Here is a 21,268-nt window from a genome sequence, read left to right as displayed (position 1 = left end):
TTCGTAGCCCTCCAGAACCTGATGGTAAGACCCTATCACTGAGGACACTGAATTCTTTTGGTCACAGGTCACAGAAGTGTCAATCTGAAGTTGAGGTGGAAGCATCCTCTATAATGGCTAGCCTTCCTAGTTCAAGAAAGTGCTATGTAGGCTTCCAGGGGAGAAAATCATCTACAACCTTACTCGGGGGTGAACCATTCAAGCTAATACGTCAGGCAAGGTGTGCCCCTAATGTGTTAGTGGCACCGCAGTCATGGGGGTAACCAGTGGCTTTCCATTCGGATACAAGACATATTCCACACGAGGGAATACACACCAGGTCCTGTAACCTGGTCAAGAACCTATGGTTAGGGTGATATAGCTCTATGAAATAACCAAATGCTAAATACATTGTCAAACTTCCTTCCAAACATCCATATTTGTATCTATAGATCATGATTGCACTCAGCTCTCATCAGACAAGAAGCCTCTGACTACCATGGGCAGAGACATACACCTGGACAAAGTGCTGGGAATCTGTGGTGTTGGACTGTTCAGGTGGAAATAGGAGAGCTAAGTCGTCTCCTCCACAGCTCAGAGAACATCATGAAAGTGTGGGTGGAAGGAATATAAGAACCAGAAGATGGGGAAGCGGACAGCAAAAGGATATCTTTTAGATTGGTCCTAGTCATTGAACTGTTAAACTGATGGCAGCTATGGTCATGGGCACAAGACTGGGCCCCTCAACACTGCATCACATATGGGAGAGGCCATGAAGACCCTCCCCTCCCTTGGCAATCAACATTTACTAGAGGAGGGTTCTATCCTGCAGACTTAGATTTTTCAAGACCTACTTTATTAAGAGTTCTTAAACCCTTTAACCTTACTCTAGCCCACCACCCACCAGAGGTAGTGGGAAGGAAAGGACAATAGGGCAAACAAAGGACGATGTGGACCTGCTTAGAAATAGTTCTCTGGGGCGATTTCAATCTTCATCATCAGGATATCAGTTCAGTTGACATGAATCAGCAGAGGTAGGTCGATCTACTTGCAAACACCATTCATGAATCACCAAGAACAGTTCAAACCAGAAGAAATTGCTGAGCTCTTCCAATTGGCCTGGGTTCGAGGAGGCAGCAAGAAGCCACCGCAATGTCACCACAAGAAGTTCTCTGGGGCTTTTCTCTCTACAAAGTCATGACAAACATGGTCAGTGAGGAAGGAAAGGTGAACCAATGCCACAGCATGGTCAATGAAGACCAGAGTCATCAAAGTCCATTGAGCATCAGCAAAGAGTGGCAAGGCAAGCCAATGCCGTGATGTTGCCCACTGTTGTCCAGGGTTATACTCGTACCCTTTCTAAACATCACATGCCCTTTTCATAGGCAGCTACCAGAAACACCATGTGTTCGTTCTCAGCAAAACATCCTCCCCTAAGACAGTTTCCAGAACAACATCCATGACACAGTTGAGTCTCCAAAGAAACCAGAAATTTCTGCTTCACTACCTTCTTCATTCCTGTACCCGTAGATAAGTTGTTCTGTCGCATTCCTCTGTACTCATGTAATTAATTAAACTTAGGGATTACACGCAGAAAGGAGACATGAAATAGGAGGGGGGACTTATTCAGAATATCGGTGCCTATTGGAGAGGGAATGGCGTGACAGAAGGGGTTGACCGAGGGGATGACGGAGGAGGATGAGGGAAGAAGCAAGGGGGAACTGAAGGATGGGATGGGAGAATGAGGGACGGGGATGAGGGAGGGGAATTGGGAAGACAAATACAGAAAGTAAATGACTATAACTCATTTTATAAGTATATGAAATTGTTAAGCAAAAACATCAAAATCATCATTTTTTTAAAAAAAAAGTTTACTGTTTCTCTTTATAGAGGGTCAATCATTACAACTTAGGGTTTATTTTGTTGGATCAATTTTGTCTTTAAGGTTTCTTAGTTCCTTGGAGCAAATTGTCAGATGTGAAGTTTTAGTTCGACTCAGTGACGTCCAGGGTTCTGTGTGACTGAAAATTCAAGTCAATAAACACTTTTTATTAATCATCAAAATCCCAGTGAGTTCTCTCCAGTAATTTTCCTTTTATCACACTCCACCCACAGCCCTTCTCAAAACGCTGGCTGAATTAAGTACCTGCCACTGAATGGGACACAAGTTCAAACCAGAGGAAGTGGGGAAAAGCAACTAAGAGCAAACAAAGTAACAAACAGCAAAACTTCTTCCCTCTGCATCTGGGATTCCATTTTATGGTTTTGGAGAGTCTACTACACTGAACAAAATGAAAGAGTAGAGTCTGAGGTGGTGTTTCACTTAGTGAAGAAAGGCAGGCATAGCTGCAAATGGGGGGGGGGGGAGGCGGGGGTAGGCTGTCTGGGCGCTTCCTCTCTTGATGATGTATGTTAACACCAAAGCTGAGAATGAAGAGAACCTCCAAGTGAAAACGATGCCAAAATTTATGAACACAAGAGCGTTTGTATCACACTGACTGAACATTCACACAAATAAATCACACCGCACGTCTAGTATGCGTGTTTACACACATCAAGTGGTGCTGTGTTTGGGGGCTGTATAAACAATGATTGTGTGTGACTGGAGAGGTGGCTTGGCAGTTGAGAACCGTTACTGCTCTTGCAGAGGACCTGAGTTCAGACACTGGCCCCAACATGGTGGCTCACAAGCATTCATTACTCTTGTTCTGTTCTGTGCCCTGCTTCTGTCTCTTGTCTTGATGAATATACATGTATGCAGTTGCCTGGCCAGAAGTCCTGGTATGCTTTCAATTCTGGTAAGTTGATTGAACCCAAACTGTTTGAGTTACAAGCTTCGCTTGTAAATAATTCTTTTGGTGACCCCCAATTATATTGTACAAATGCCTCCTGCCTTTTACAGACATATTTGCAATCACCTTTGCTTGGAAAAAGGAGTTAATTGTTATGCCTTCTTTGTTTGAAGAGGAAGATCTAAGGCTACATTCCTCAGCGAAACAAGATATCACGTACTGAAGGAAGAAATATGCATCTAGGCAACAATAAATGTTCCAAATAACCTGTGCAGTAAATTAATGTTTGGAAAATACTCTTATTAGTAGTATTATTAACCATTGTATTTGTTTATATTTCAAATATCACCCCCTTTCCATAAATCCCCATCCACACATTCCTCCTCTTGTCTCTAAGAGTGTGACTCCGTAAGCCCCATTCATTCTTTCCTACCCCTCTAGAATCGCTCTTCTCTGGGACATCAAGCATCCAAAGGACCAAGTGCTTCCCCTTCCACTGGTGTGAGATGAAGCCGTCCTCTGCTACATACGTAGGGTACCAGACCATGTATAATCTATGGTTGGTGGTTAGGTCTATGGGAGCCCTGAGGGGTCTGATTAATGGATATTGTTGTTAATTACAGTCTCCTTCAGCTCCATCATCCCTTCCCCTATATTTTCTATTGGGATCTCTAGGCTCAGTTCAATGGTTGGCTGTGAATATCTGCATCTGTGTCAGTCAGGTGCTGGCAGAGCCTCTCAGAGGACAGCCACACCAGACTCCTGTTTGCAAGCACAACTCAGCATCAGCAACAGTGTCCGGTTTGGTGTCTGCAGATCTCCTGATGGCCTTTCCTTCAGCCTCTGCTCCATATTTACCCTGCATTTCAATAGACAGGGATAACTCTGATTTAATAAGAGATGGGTGAGTGTCCCATCCTTACACTGTGGTCATGTCTATCTACTGCAGGTGGTGTCTTCAGGTTCAATCTCACTGTTGTAGTGTATGTTGGCTAATGTCATCAGTGTTGGGTCCAGAGAACTTGTTGGATCCCTAGTATCTGGGACATTCTAGAGGTTACACCATCCTCCAATGTTCCTTCTTTCTACACTCATTTTCCTGGTCCACTGTGCTTCTTTCCTGCCTCTTCCCACATCTGATCCTGCTCTCCTGTTTTCCATTTCACTCCCCTCTCCCACACACGGTCCTTCCTCCATCTGCCTCCCATGATAATTTTCTAACCGCTTGTAATTTGGATTGAAGCCGTCCCTCTTTGTCCTTTCTTGTTAAGCTTCAGATTGTATATGAATTTATTGTGTATATTCCGAGCTCTTGGGCTAATTTCCACTTACAAGTGAGTGCATTCTATGTGTGTTTATTTGTGGTTGCGTTACTTCACTCAGGATGATATTTTCTAGTTTCATCCATTTGCCTATGGACTCCTTATGGACTCCTGTAATTATTTAATGGATTTTTCTGTTTTCTGTATAAGGGCTTCTATCTCTTTACATCTGTTGTCCTGTATTTCTTCGATGGAATTATTTATGTCCTTTTAAAAATCCTTTAACATCATCATGTTAAGTGATTTGAAGTACAAACATTTCTTTTCCTTTTCTGTTGTGTTGAGGGTATCCTTGCATTGTGCTGGTGTGAGAACTGGGTTCTGATGATGTCATGTAACCTTGGTTTTTATTGCTTAGGCTATTATACTTCCCTCTCACCATGTCCTTATCTCTGGGGTTAGCTGGTTTTCCTGTCTCTGATAATGGATTGATCCTCCTGTAAGCCTATGTGTCAGGACTCCAGGGACACTAGCTCTCTCCTGAAGGATCTTGTGTACCAAGAGCTGAAACCAGAAGTATCCTGTAACAGACTGCCCCTCCGTTCCTGGGTTCTGAGGGCTCCAGGCAGTTCCCCCTGAAACGTGGTAGTCTATCCTGTGATCTTGAGTGTGACAGCACTCCTGGAAGTGCAGCCTTTTCCTGGTGGGATATGGGGATAGAGAGATGAGGTACAGGTTCAGTTTTCTAAGCACAGCTTTGGGTCCTCTTGGTTTTTAATCTTTCACTGAAAGAGCTCACAAATGAAATTTGACACAGTTACCAGTAAGCCCCTAGGAATGATCATCTCTTTGTATTTTCAGAGATGGGACGACAAATGATTGACACCTGACATTTTACTTGGGTGCTATCAATTAAAATTAGGTATCTTTTTCTTTCAGGTCAAATGTATTCCTAGCTGAGATAATTGCTCAGTCAACAAAGCATTGCAGTTGAACATGAAATAGACTATCATTGAGAAATAAAAATATTTAGGCAATGTCATCTATGTCATTGAATGGTAATATATTGAAGAACCTATATAAATATTCATGATGGTTTAACCAATGCATGAAATGCAAATTCCTTAAAACGAAGAATAGTATAAAGTTTATTTTTACAACTTACTGAATCGTGTAATAAATAATAAGTCTCCATTAATGTACCAGGCTCCATAATGATGGTATAGATTAGGAATGAATAAAAAGTATTATGAGCTTTCTCTTACAAAAATTGCATTACGATATAAGAAAAAAGAAAGATGAATGCATAAATCAGTGTGTTGGAGTTGATTGTATGCAAATAATTGAAGTATCTATATTAGAAATAAGGTCATGGAGATTGTCCAAAGAAATGACAGCTAAGTTAAATTAGATGAAAAATAATTGAACTATATTTCGGACAATATTACTGTAAATATAAGGTCAATAAAGGAAAAGAGCTTGACATATACAAAAAAAGTGACTTATTAGCTTCTGCCATGTGGGTCATAGGGATTTATCTCAACTAACTAGTAGAGATATACTAATAGTTTGTATAGATTAAGTGATGGAAGAGAGGACCAAATAAAGCTGAAGCTTAGATATCACATATGGGCTTACAGAAACAATATGAGAGATATAAATTTTTATTTATGGAAAATGTCTAAGAAATAATTGACTAGTGTTAAATAAGTTTGTTTAACTCTCTATGTACATATTAAGGGACTCTGGAAACTTATGTATTATGAAATGATATGCAGAATGATTTGAAGGATGTTTTTGAAGTCATTCTGGAAGTAGTGTCAGTGATAAAGAAAAAAGATTCATATCAGACAGCAATGTTGGAAAATTATGTGTTTGGTACAAGACTGATTATGGGAAGGGCCAGAAGAAAGAAAGACAATGTCTTGGTTTGAGCAAATGAAAATATGTTTGAGTTATTTACTGTGATGTGGAATATTTCATGATAAGTGTATTTAGGAGTATTTTAAAGGAATATATTTTAGATCGATTTATTGGAAGATGCTTGAGAGAAACTCTAACTCACTAGAAATTGCTAGTTACTGTTCAATTTTTGGTGATTTAAGCCATTACTCATACGATGAATTCATAGCTGTTTTATAACAAAAAATTACTTTAATAGGTGTATTTTTTCACATTATATCTGGTAGTTCTTATTTCATTAGGAGCAAACCTATGCTTACATTACATGCTTGTTTATTACATGCGGACAAATAATTTGCCGATTTACTTACTCTAAACATTTTGGATTGCAATTAGCATTTAATCCAACTTTATGGGAGCTGACACAGCTGTTTGATTAGAATATAATAGTTCATGAATTTAAATTTCACAGAAAGAAGTGATTTGCTCATATTTTGTAAAGTTACAAACTCTAGAAGTGTAAAAATATATAATAAATATCTAGCTCTTCTACGTTTTCTCTTTATTATTTTAGCGTGTTATGATATTCATGCAAAAATTCCTTACCCAGATGATTTTAACTGTAATATCCAGTACTATTAAACATATGCACAGCATTTTACAACTATGAATGATATTTGCTTTCAGAAAATTTTCATCAAATGAGCCAGAAATTCTTCATGATTTCAACACAACATGGCCTTTGGGAACAGAATAAACCACAAACAAGGAAATGGAGAAAGTGATTGACTCACACAAAATTCTTGGTTTTAAATTTAATAATCATGCTAGTTATGGGCTAGAGCTTTGAAAATAGAGTCAATGACAGGATGAAAAACTCTGACGAAGAGTATTTAAATTGAATTTTTACTAAATAAAAGAAAACAGTTGATCTGAAGGTAAGCAACATTTAACAAAATGACGCTGTTCTTCTGCCACTATTTATTCAATGCTTTGCTTTTTGTTCCTATATATGTTCCAGAAACATTTCAATGATTCTTGTTATTCTTAAATAAATGAACATGCAGTCCAGCTTATTTAATATTCCACATTATCTAATGTTCTTCTGTATCTTTAGATATTAAAATTATAGAGAATTATTTTGACTAGAATAAAATTTTATTGTTTCTTTATCATATGAGAGAAGCAATTATTACAGAGAATGGATACATGATATTTTCTAAATAATCTCAATAGAGTTTTAAACCACATATATTAGATCAATCATTCATATCTTCTCCAAATGAAACCCATTAAATGTTACTATTTATATAGTATGTAGAGGGAGTGATATATAGAAATAAAAACATCACCTATGCAGCCACTATCATCTATTATCCCCATGATGAAAGCTATACTAAGATGTGAAGATGGTACAGACACATTGCAGGAAAGATCAGCATCATTCAAATGAAGATTGAGCTGGAAAGTTATTTGAACTAAGTATAGTTAAGAATAATGTAAATAAGTTTAATGTTATGAGAACTAGTTCACCTGTTATGGTTGCCTTATCCCTTCTTAACTTGGGCAGTCACATTTCTGCTCTGTGGAATGAGACAGTCTCCACCTTCTCAGCCCTCACATATATCAGTTTGTTACTTGGTCCTCAGGACATCCATATACATGGCGATGAATTTTATTTCTTGGAAATTCGAAATGTTCATTTTTCCAGACTTTGGAGTGAGGGTTAAAAGAAAATGAGAAGTGAGTGACATACCACATCTCTTCTGTATTATTATCAAACTGGGTTTTTTTTTGGGAGATGGGATACTTGAGGTGAGAAGAAAGGAAAGGTGCTGCTTTATTTGAAATATGTTCTTACCTCATTCTGTGCCCCTGTAGAGGGGCCAGCCTTATCTGTCAGCCTGGCCATGTTCCTGTCACTACTCCACTGCCTTTCTTATGCACTTCTTAATTCTAGGTCCTGCTTGTCACTCTAGGTTTCATATTGACCAGATTCATCTCATTTCCCTGTGATCCTGCTCTGAAACATACGCACATTTTTTTTTTTGGTTTGATTTTCAAACTTTTAAATGTTTTTGTTATTTTTTGTTTAACCTGTTTTATGGAAGCCTTATAGGAGAATTATTCACGGATGTCTGTTTTGATTGGAACGAGAAAATAATGAAAAAAAACTATTTTTAATTTTACAAGACATTTTCATTTCTAAGTATTTCTCTTAAATAAACCCACCATGCTAGTTTATCTCCCTGTCTTGTCCTGAGTTCTTTCTTCCCATTGCTACTTGAATACTGCATCTTAGGACTTACTGCAGAACCATAAATGCTGGCATACACGAGGAAGGAGTTGATTCTTCTACACTTTTCTAAGCCTTTTTTAGACGTATCTTCCTACACTCTTGAGCTATTTGAATTAATATGGATCACTGTACTCAATAGTATAGTACTATAGTGCTTGGGTCTTGAAACTATCTCTTATTATTCCCTTGTCATAGTTTTACAGCTCAGAGTTTGGCCTAGTTACATTTTGGAACCTTAGTCCAAGAAGTTTGTGAACTTGGAAAAAACCTAGACAGCAGTTATTAGTACTTTCAAATGGTATTTTAATACATGAGGACTGTAAAAAGCGTTAATAATTCATGGAAAAGCAGTCTGAGATTCCTGTTTCTGTAAAGTACTTGAAAAACATGAAAGGGAGAAAGACGATGGCCCACTCACTTTTGTCTTCACATAGGGTGCTCAAATGTGACTTTAGTTTTGGTGCCTTTTCTGGTTAGAACGTAAAGTTGTTTGTGGTAGTTTGCGTTAATGGTTTGCTTCTATTAATATAAACTTTTGTTCTTGTTTTTTTTTGTCTTCATCATTACCATTAGGGAAATGGTTCCCCACTTTGTATAGATAAAAGGTGGGTTCAGTCCAGCTATTATTGTCCTGAGGAACAAACCACAATTTTGGGAACAAATGTTCACAACTATATAGTTGACCATGGTTTGAAATTCTTGCCATCACTTTCTTGTAGCAACATAGTTGTTAACTTCCGCTCCACTAATTGTATTGACCACGTTATAATCCCATTATGTATCTCTGTGTGGGAGAAAGGGATTCTTTAAATTATCTGTGGTATGTGGTTTTACTCTTCCGTAAATTATTTCCCACCACCACATGAGCACAGCACACTACCTGGCATTATTGCATGCTGGGACCATTGGGGAAGTGTAGTGTGAAATTCATCACTGTTCTTTGTTTCAGAGATTCTTTTTTTTAATAAGTAATCCATACTATTGAAATAGATATTTAACTCTTTTATTCTCCTTCATATATGGCTGCTGCTGTGAATAAATTGCATATTACATTGATAAACAATAACAAAATCCCATAAAGGCACGAACATACATAAAGAGGGAAAAGTATTCACAAAGAAAAAATGCATTTAAAATGGAGAAAAAAAATATAAGCAAAATGAGATCAAAAGTTATAGTCAGAAATTATGAAATTAAAAATTTCATTATAAAATTACAAATTTGTAAGGTTAGATAATACAAATATAGATTCAAACTAGAGGAAAACATTAAATGCAATGTATGCACAAAGAGTTAACTCAAAATGTAGTACACAAACCAAGATTGGAATGGAGAAAACACTCTTGCTACTGTAGAGGCAAAAATGGAAGAACTACCACTAGGTTTAATCCAGTCTTTAAACTATCAAGAAAGATGATGTTTCAAAAACACCACATAAATAAATCATCGATAATTTAAAGAAATTCAAAAAATAATAAAATATTGAAGAGTAGCCCTAGTCCATGGTGATCTGATAGGATGCATAGAATTACTTCAATATTCTGGTCTAAATTGAGGACTCTTATGTGAATGAGTATATGGTCAAATTCGGAGAAGTTACAGTGAAGTGCATAGGAAAAGGTATATTCTTCTGATTTAGGATGAAATGTTACCTAAATATCTGTTAAAACCATTTGTATTTTTTTAAGTTATTAAAATGACTTCTGTTATTTTAACCATATCTGTTTAGTTTCAGTTTCTATAAATTGTCCATTGACGAGAATGCAGATTTAAAGTCTCCAACACTTTATTGTGTGTGGTGCAATATTTGCTTTGAAGTATAGTTATGTTGCTTTTATGAATTTAGGAGTCCTTGCATTTGAAATATAGTTGTTCTGAATTGAAAGTTCATCTTAGTATTATTTTTTCTTTGACAAGTATGGTTCCCTTCCTTGTCATTTTGATAACTTTTTGTTGAAAGTCAATGTTGTTCAATATTAGAAAGGCTACTCCAGCTTTTTCTTGGGAACATTTGCTTAGAATTTTTCTCCATCCTTTTACCCTGAGATACTCTGTCTTTGTCTCTAAGGTGTATTTCCTGTATGCAGCAAAATCTTGGATCCTCTTTACATAGTCTTTTAGCTTATGCCTTTTTATTTGGGGAATTGTGTCCATTGATGATGAGAGATATTAAATGAAATGGACTTAGCTTCCTGTTATATTTGTTGTTAGAATGTAATTACAATTGTGTGGCTATCATCTTTTGGGTTTGTTGAAAGATTAATTCCCTAGTTTTTGCTAAGGTGCAGTTTCCATCATTGTGTTGGAAGTTTCCATCTACTATCAATTGTAGGGTTGGATTTGTGGAAATATATTGTGTACATTTGACATTGTCGTGGAATGTCTTGGTTTCTCCATCCATAGTACTTGAAAATTTCACCAGATATCCTAGCCTGAAGATCCAGAAATGAATGCACACACCTATGGTCACTATTTTTTTACAAAGGTGCTAAAACTATGAAATGGAAAAAAGACAGAATTTTCAAGAAATTAGGGTTCAACTGGATGTCAGCACACAGAAGAATCAATTATGTAAATAAACTCCAGGGGGTGAAATAAATGATCATCTTTTTAGATAGTGACAAAAAAAATTGAAAAATCAATATTTCTTCATGTTAGATGTCTTGGAAAATATTAGGAATTCAACGCCGATTCTTAAACATTGTAAAAGCAATATTACAAAAAAAAAGTTGCCAACATCAAACTTACTGGAGAGAAACTTTAAGCAATACCACAAAAATCACGGACTAGAAATGGTTGCGTAATCTCTACTTACCCCTTCAATATAGTTCTGGAATTCTTATCCACAAAAATTAGACAAAAACACGTGGGAAAACGGAAAAATTTAGAAAGCAAGAACTTAAAATATCACAATTTTAGACGATGTGATTGTAAATTTTAGTGACCCCAAAAATTCCACCAGAAAACTCCTTCAGCTGATAAACAACTTCAGCAAAGTGGCTGGATATAAACTTAACTCAAGCAAATCAGAGCATTCTACTTCAAGGATGAACAGTTTGAGGAGAAATTAAGGAAATGACAGCCTTCAAAATAGTCACAAATAATAAAAAAATACCTCAGGTTGACTCTAAACAAGCAAGTGAAAGTTCTGTATGACAGGAACTTCAAGTCTCTGAAGAAAAATATTGTAGAAGATCTCCGAAGATAGAATAATTTCCCATGCTCATGCATGTGCAGGGTTAATATTGTAAAAATTGTCATCTTGCCTAAAGCAATCAACGGATTCAAGGCAATCACCATCAAAATTCCAACTCAATTCTTCACAGAGTTAGAAAGAACAATTTGAAAATTCAGTTGGAATAACAAGAACCCCATGATAGAGAAAACGTTCATCAACAATATAAGAACTTCTGGGGCAATCACTATCGATGACTTCAAACTGTATAACAGAACAATAATAATACAAATTGAATGGGAATGGTAAAGAGACAGTCAGAAAAATCAATGGAATATAATTGAAGGACCAGAAATGAAGGCACACACCTATGGCCACTTGATATTTGACAATGAACCGAAACCAACCAATGGGACGATAAAATTTTCCACAAATGGTTCCCATTCGACTGGAGATTAGCATGTAGAAGAATGGAAATCAATCAATTCTTATCACCCTGTACAAAGCTCAAGTCGAAGTGGATCAAGTATGTCCACAAGAAACATATAATCTTAAACGAATAGAAGAAAAGGTGGGGAAATTTACTGAACAGAACACCAATGGCTTTGCTCCAATATCAAAATTGACAAATGGGACATCATAAAGCTTTTGTAAGGCATAGGACACTGGAATTTGGAAAAAGGTAAAATCAATAGGGTAAGAAAAGATCTTTACCAATCTTCCATTTGATAGAGGGCTAAAATCAGTCTATACAAAGACTCAAGGAGATAGACTCCAGAATATCAAATAGTCCTTTCAAGAATGGTGAATAGCACTAAACAAAGAATTCTCTACTGAGGAATATCAACATCCTTAGCCATCAGGTACATGAAAATCAACAAATTCTGAGGTTACACAGCAGACCATTCAGAATGGCTAAGATAAGAAATTCACAACAGATTCTGGCAAGGAGGTGGAGAAAGAGGAACTCTCCTCCATTGTTGGTGAGATTGCAAGCTAGTATAACCATTCTGGAAATCAGTCTGGAATTTTCTCACATAATTGGATTTAGTACTACCTGAGGATACCACAATCCCATTTCTTTGATATACACCCAAAAGATGCTCCAACATATAAGGAGGACACAAGATGCTCCAGATTGAGAGAAACCTTTCTTTTTCATAATAGCCAGAATCTGAAAAGGAACCAGATGTCCCTCAAAATAGTAATGGATAAATGAAATATAGTACATTTACACACCTGTGTTCTTCTAACCTATCAAAAACAATGTTTGCATAAAATTCTTAGGATAGACTAGAAATTATCATTCTGTGTGAGGTAATCCAGTCACAAAAGAACACAAAAGTTATACATTTATTGGAAGTGTGTTTCAGCCCATTAGTGTGGAATACATAAGAAAGAATTCACAGGTCATGTTAATCCAAAGCAGGAAGAAGACCAAAATGCATCTGTTATATTCCTTCTTAGAAGGGATAAAAAATATTCATGGGAGGAAATTCAAGGATAAAGAGTTAAGCAGGGATTGAAGAAAGGGTCAACCAGAGACTACCCCATGTGTGGATCTATCCCATATGCAGTCACACAAACCAGTCACTATTGCTGATGCCACCAAGTCCTTGTTGACAGGAGTCAGATATGGATGTCTCCTGAGAGACTCTGACAGAACCCTACTGACACTGGTGAGAATGATTGTAGCTAACCATTGGATTGAACAAGGGGGTTCAATGAAGTTGTTAGAGAGTATACTAAATGAGCTGAAGGGGTTTGCAAAACCCCAGGAAGAACAACAATATCAACCAACCAGACCCACGAGAAATTGAGGGAATAAAACACCCACTATTAATTAATGTTTGAGGGACTCATGACTCCAGCCACATATGTGGCAGAGGACTGCTCTGTCTAACATCATTGGAAGGAAAAGCCCTTAATCCTGTGAAGGCTTGTATCCCCGATGTAGGGTAATGCCAGAGCATTGAGGTTAAAGTTGATTGGTGGGAATTGGAACATCTTCACAGAAGAGAGGCAGGGGTGTTATGGGAGAAAAAGGAAAGGAAATAACATTTGAAATGTAAATACATAACATATTCAGGAAAAATTATTAAATAAAAAAGATATCTTGTCTCATTAAATTAATAATAAAGTAATTATCATTTGCCATTTCTGATATTGACAAAAATATTAGAGTTTGGTACTAATTTCCTTTGGTCTCTTTTGCTGTCTATATAATATTTCCCTTTAGGTTATGACTTATTTAAATAAAAATATATTTTACAATTTAAAGGAATATAGAATGAAAAAATTATTGACAGAATTGGTGACTTCCCTTTATTAAAAGTTGAACAACTACTTGAAGAAACTTTAAAGGTTAATATCAAAATAATTTTATGGAGTTTGTATATCAAATATTTTTTGTTAATAGCCACAGTCAGGAAATGCTTCTTATATTTATGCATTATGGTATTTGATTTTGGTAAAAAACTCAATGATCTTAGATTTTATAATAATGTACATAAGTAATTTATTCTTAAAATTTGGTTACAGAAGGAAGTTATCAACGAATACATATATACAATGTATCACACTTTTCTAATATAAATAGAGCATATTAAATATATACATATATATATTTTATGGTCCAAAGATGAACAATCATGTTTAAAAGGAAGATATAACATTGAGTGTACCTACATTTGAAGTTGAGATGATTCATGATTCCATGTATTTCTTTCTAGACACCTAAGAAGATAAAATTAGTGTTGGAAAAATCTAAAACTGCAGTTAGAAGGCTTAATCTAGTATACATATCTAAACAGTGCTTTGAAAAAAATATACAGAGCATATTTTCATATATATAGGTATACATGCATTATATATTATATAATATATATGTATATATTATATATTATATAAAAAAATTCTCAGTGCCCATAAATTATCATTATCACTAAAGCAATTTCCTGGTCATATTAGAGTTGAATTATCAAACACACACACACACACACACACACACACACACACAGTTTCCTAAAATATAAACATATTAGCAAATAATATTCATTCAGATAAAACTAATGAAAACTGATGAATTAAATTTACAAAATAATGTTCTCCGAAAAGTATACTTTCTAGCATTTAAAATATTGCCTTATGATATGTGGCAAATCTTCACAAAGGAATACTACTCGGCTATCAAAAACAATGACTTTATGTAATTCATAGGCAAATGGAGGGAACTGGAAAATATCATCCTGAGTGAGGTAACACAACCATAGAAAAACACACATGGTATGCTCTCATTGATAAGTTACTATTAGCCCGAATTACCCTAGATGCATAGAAAACATGAAACTCAAGACCGATGATCAAAATATGAATGACTCACTCATTCTTTAAAAAGGGAACAAGAATACCCTTGGCAGGAAATTGGGAGGCCAAGAATAAAACGGAGGCAGAAGAAAAACCCATTCAGAGCCTGCCCCACATGTTGCCCCATATACAGCGACCCAATTAGAGAAGACGGGTGAAGCAAAGAAATGCAGACTGACAGGAACTGGATGTAGATCTCTTGAGAGACACAGCCAGAATACAGGAAATACAGAGGCAAATGCCAGCAGCAAACCACTGAACTGAGAATAGGACCCCCGTTGAAGGAATCAGAGAAAGGACTGCAAGAGCTTGAAGGGACTCGAGACCCCATATGAACAACAATGCCAAGCAACCAGAGCTTCCAGGGACTAAGCCACTACCCAGAGACTATACATGGACTGACCCTGGACTCTGACCTCATAGGTAGCAATGAATATCCTAGTAAGAGCACCAGTGGAAGGGGAAGCCCTGGGTCCTGCTAAGACTGAACCCCTAGTGAACGTGATTGTTAGGGGTAGGGCGGTAATGGGGGAAGGGTGTGGAGGGGAACACCCCCCCAAAAAAAGAAAAAAAAAGAAATACATTTAAATGAAAATTCTATACTTACAATTAAACAGAAAATCTTCAAGATTTTTATAAAAAACTAATGAACACTAAATATACTTACCAAAAAAAAAAAAAAAAAAGAAAAAAAGAAAAAAAGAAAAAAAGAATTATGGGCAATTGCATTCTAAACACGAGTATGCAATTGGATCTAAAACAAATGTACTTTTTGGATGCTGGAGAAATAAACCTGTTTTCTTAAACAAACTAATAGCCGGTATATTATTGGTGTGGGATACTTAATGCTTAGCGGTTTTTTTGTTTTGTTTTTTTGTTTTTTTTTGTTGTTTTTTTTTTTTTTTTGGAGCTGGGGACCAAACCTTGGGGCCTTGTACTTGCTAGACATATGCTCTACCACTGAGCTTAATCCCCAACCCCTCTGCTTAGCGTTATTAATGAGGAGTATTTATGGGTCTTTTTTATTTTGTTGTTGCCACATACTTTTTCCCTCTTCTGATGAATTACTACAGGGTTTTTTACCATTTCTGTCCTCTTGAGAATATCCCTTATTTTCAGAATGCGTTTTCCCACTTTTAGAGTAAGATTGCTGAAGAGACATGGCTTCCTGGTGATTATGCTGTGTAAAGTTTCTCATCTTGTGTTGATGTGATTGATACATTTGCTCGGTAATAAATTCTAGGCTAGTATCTGTATTCTTTGAAAACGTGTTGAAAAGTGATCCAAGCCCATTTATATATTAAAATAACCATTGAAAATTCAGGTGTTAGTCTCATGTGATCAGCTTTATGTGTGACTTATTCTTTTTCCTTCACCATTTTTGTATTTCTATTTCTCTGTTCAGTTAGGCTTTGATGATGATGATGACGATTATGATGATGATTATTATTTTATTTTTAATATTATTTACTATTATAATTATTATATTTATTGTTATTATTTCTTTTATTATAATATTATATTATATCAATATTAATATTTATTATTATTACTATTATTATTATGTGCCTACTTCATATTTTCTATGATTCTAGTACTTTAACAGGTATCTCTTTGTGGTTTGGGGAATATTGTTCCCAGAAAATCACATACAAATAGTTATTGTAGTTGCTTTTATTCTCATGCTTCTCATAGTGTCCTGAACTTAGGAATCAGGGACCCTGCCTCAGTTGGTTCTGATTGGTAAATAGAGATACTGATAGCCAGTGTCTAGGCAGGACAGACAGAGCAGGAGTTTCAGGACGCTTGGACAAAGGACCAGAGTGTAAGAAGACATGGAGATTCTCCAGGACAGACTTTCAGGACAGAGAAGCAGCTGACATAGAAGAGTATGAAAATAAGCAGACCCAGGAGAGCTGCCCAATGGTGTCCAGGGCAAGAAAGATGGGATATAGATTTTAGCAAATAATAACGTGGGAATATCAGTGGGGGATAGTTTAGCCAATCGGAGGTTAGGAAGTGGCCTTGCCATTGAGCTGTTAAATGCATAGAAAATATAAAGACTCCATGTGTGAGGCCTCCATCCATAAACCCCCTATCCCTATCCTTTTCTGCTGCCCTGTCTTCTTCAAAGGTGTTTTCCCCTCCGCAAAAACATCCCCTTGCTGCCTTCCCAGCATGACATTCTATTTCCTGGAAGGCCCAGCCTTGGATGACCAAGGGCTCCTCCCATAGGTGCAGAGCACGGTCATGCTTTGCTCCATATGCAGCTGGAGACGCCAGTCTGTCCATGTGCAGTTTTCAGGAAGTGCTTTAGTCCCGAGGAGATCTGGTTTGTGACCCCTGTTGTCCTTCCTGGGTTGCAAGGCACTTCCGCTCCTTCAATACTTTCTCTCTCTTCTCCAAAGGGTACCCTGTTCTCAGTGCAATGGTTGGCTGCAAGCATCAGCCTCGGTGTTTGTCATGATCTCGGAGAGCCTCTCAGGGGACAGCTCTATCAGGCTCCTGTGAGCACGCACTTGTTGGCCTCAGCAATGTTGTTTAGGTTTGGGGGCTGTATGCATGTGGGCTGCATCCCCAGGTGGTGCAGGCTCAGAATGATTATTCCTTCAGTCTCTGCTCTAAACTTAATCTCCATATCATGTCCTATGAATATTTTTGTTTCCCCTTTTAAGACAGACCATCCTCACTTGGTTCATCCTTCTATTTGAACTTAAAGCGGTATGTGAATTGTATGTTGTGTAATTCATGTTTTTGGGAGTGTGTGTGTGTGTGTGTGTGTGTGTGTGTTTGTGTGTTTGTGCGTGTATGTGTGTTTTATATTTGTTTCTTTGTGTGTGTGTGTGTGTGTGTGATTTGGTTGCTTCATTCAAGATGGTATTTTATACTTTCATTCATTTACTTATGAATGTTATGATGTCATTGTATTTGATTACTGAGTTGCACTCAATTATGTAGATGAACCACATTTTCTGTATCCATTCATGTGGTCAAATCATCTGGGTTCTTCCTAGCTTCTGGCTATCATGAATACAGCTGTTATAAACACAGTACAACATGTTTCCTAGTTATATGTTGGGGCATCATTTGGGAATATGCCCAGGAGTGGGGTAGCTAAGTCCTCAGCATATACTTGTCAAATTTTCTGATGAAAGCCCAGAGTAATTTACGGAATATTGTACCTCATTTCAATCCCACCAATAATGGAGGAGTCTTCCTCTTTCTCCACATTGTGACCAGAATCTGCTGTTAACTGAATGTTTGATCTTAGCCGTTCTGCCTGGTGTATCCTTTGATTTGCATTACCCTGATGAACAATGATGTGGAACATTTCTTTATGTATTTCTCATCCATTCAATAATTCTTCTGCTGAAAATTATTTGATTAGATCTGTACCCCATTTATAATGGGGCTATTTGACTTTCTGGAGTATAACTTCTTGAATTCTTTGTACATATTGAATATTAGTTCTCTTTCAGGTATAGAAGGGCAAAGATTGTTTTTCAAGGTATTAGTTGCCGTTTTGTCATAATGACTGTGTTCCTTGCCTTACAGACACTTTGCATTTTGACAAGGTCCAGTCTGTCAACTCTTCATCGTAAAGCATAAGCCACTGGTTTGGTGTTCTGTTCAAGAAATTTTCCATAGTCATCACGTGTTCAAGCTTTTCCCCACTTTTTCTTCTACTGGTTTGTGTTTATCTCTTTTTTCTGGATGCCCTTAATCCACTTGGACTTCAGCTTTGTACAGCGTGATAAGAATGGATGGATTTACAATAATTTACACGCTGACATCTAGATGAACCAACACAGGTGTTTACTTGCCTGTCTCTGTACCCATACCATGTAATTTTTATCACTATTGCTGGATATTCAACTTGAGGTTAGGGATGTTTATTTCCACAGAATTTCTTTATATTGAGAATAGTTTCAACTTCCTTGGTTTTTTTTTTCTTATTCTAAATGAACTTGCATATTTCTCTTTCTAACTGTATGAAGAATTTTGTTGAAAATTTCTTGGGGATTGCATTGAATCTGTAGATTGCTTTTGGCAAAGGGCCATTTTTACTATATCAATACTGCCAATCCATGGACATGAAAGCTCTTTCCATCTTCTGAGATTTTCTTCTTTTAGAGAAAGTAAGTTCTTTTCATACGGCACTTTCACTTGGCTGGTTTGAGTTACACGGAGGTATTTTTTGTTATTTGTGATTATTGTGAAGAGTGTCCTTTTCCTAATTTCTTTCTTGGTCTGTTTATTCATGGAATGTTACTGATATGTTTGAGTTAATTCTATATCCAGGATTTTCCTGAAGCTGTTTATCACGTGCAGTATTTCTCTGGTGGAAATTATGGAGTCACTTAAGTAAACTATCATATCACCTGCAAATAGTGATATATTGACCTCTTCCTTTCATATTTGTATCTCTTTGTCCTCCTTTTGTTGTCTAATTGGTCAGGAATAGTACATGGAGTACCATATTGAATAAGTAGGGAGAGAATGAATAGCCTTGTCTAGTTCCTGATTTTAGAGGAAGAGCTTCAAGTTTCTCTTCATTTAGTTTGATATTTGGCTACTGGTTTGCTGTCCATTACGTTACTATTGTTGAGTATGGGCCTTGAATTCCTATCATTGTAAGACTTTGGCTATGAAGGGGTGTTTTATTTTGTCAAATGCTTTCGCAGCATCTAATGAGATGAAAATATCAGTTTTTCTTTCAGTTTGATCATCTGGTGGATTATGTTGATGGAATTCCATATTAAACTATCCTTGAATTCCTGTTTTGAAGTCTCCTTGATCATGATGGATGACCATTTTGATGTGTTCATGGGTTTGGTTTGCAATGATTTGTTGAATATTTTTTGTCAATATTCAAAGGAAAATTGGTCTGAAGTTCACTTTATTTATTGGGTCTTTGTGTGCTTTAGGTATAAGCATAACTGTGGCTTCATCGATGGAATTGGGTAGTTTCCTCTGTTTGTATTTTGTGGAATATTTTGGACAATAGTGGTATTTGGTTCTAGGAAGTGTTGATAGAATTTTCAACTAAAATCATCTGGTCCTGGGATCTTTTCCCAAATGGGAGCCTTTTAATAATTGTTTCTAATTTTTTAGGATTCATGGTACAGTTTAGATATTTTTTCTTACCCTGACTTAACTTTGGTAACTGCTCCCTGTATAGAAAATTGATAATTTTGTCCAGATTTTCTACTTTCCTTGAATATAAATTTCAGTAATACGGTATGATGATGTTTTGAATTTCTGCAGATTCTGTTATTTTGTTTCCCTCTCCTTTCTGATTTTCTTATTTGGATACTTTCTCTGTGTCCTTTTGTCATTCTAGCTCAGGTTTATGCACCATGTTGATTTACCCTTGGATCCAGCTCCTGGTTCTATTGATTCTTTGTCAAGTTCATTGTGTTTCTCCTTAGTTGATTTCAGACCTGAGTTTGATTATTTCCTGCCTTCTGCTCCTCTCGGGTCAATCTGCTTCTTTTTGTTTTTGAGCTTTTATATTTGTTGTCAAGCTGCTAATGTATGCTCTCTCCAGTTTCTCTTTGGATGCTCTCAGAGCTCTGAGTTTTCCTCTTAGCTCTCCGTTCATTGTGTCCCATAAGTTTGTTTGTTGTACCTTACATTCCTAAAATTTTAAAATATTTTTAATTTTTAAATTTTTTTCTTTAGTTCTTCCTCTACCAAGTTATCACTGAGTAAAATATTGGTCAACCTCTATGAGTATTTGGGCTTCCTGACATTTTTGTTGTTATTGAAGTCCAGCCTTAGGTCATGGTCGTGTGAGAAAATGCTTGGGATTATTTCACTCTTTTGTATCTGTTGATGCCTCTTTTATGACCAACTGTATGATCAGTTTTGGAGAATGTGCTGTGAGTTCCTGAGAATAAGGTGTATTCTTTTGTTCAAGGATGAAATATTCTATAGATATTTCTTAAATCCATTTGGTTCAAAATCTGTTAATTTCTCTGTGTCTCCGGTTTCCCATTCCATGATCTGGCCATTGCTGAGTGTGGGTTGTTGAAGTCTCCCACGACTATTTCGTTAGCCTGAGCTTTAGTACGGTTTCCTTTATAAATTTAGGTGCCGTTGGATGTAGTGTATAGATATTCAGGAAAGAGAATTGACCCTGGTGGAATTTTTTTTCTCTGATGAAAATGAAGTATCCTTCCTTATCATTTTTTTTTGATAACTTTTGGTTGAGTTAGATACTGGAATCTATGCTCCATGATGCTTCTACAGACCATATTCTTGGAAAATTGTTTTCCAACCTTTTATTCTGAGATACTATCTGTCTTTGTCACTGAGCTGTGTTTCCATTATGCAACAATATTCTAGTTCTTCTTATGTATGCGGTCTGTTAGTCTATGTCTTTTTTATTGGAGAATTTGCATGGATGCTAAGACATATTAAGGAATACTTATTTTGGTTTTCTGTTATTATTTTTTGGTAGAGGTGGAATTATGTTTGTGTGACTCTA

This window comes from Rattus norvegicus, chromosome Y, assembly GCF_021556685.1.
Source record: "Rattus norvegicus strain SHRSP/BbbUtx chromosome Y, alternate assembly SHRSP_T2T, whole genome shotgun sequence".
Taxonomy (NCBI): domain Eukaryota; kingdom Metazoa; phylum Chordata; class Mammalia; order Rodentia; family Muridae; genus Rattus; species Rattus norvegicus.
Note: the sequence above shows the minus strand (reverse complement) of the source record.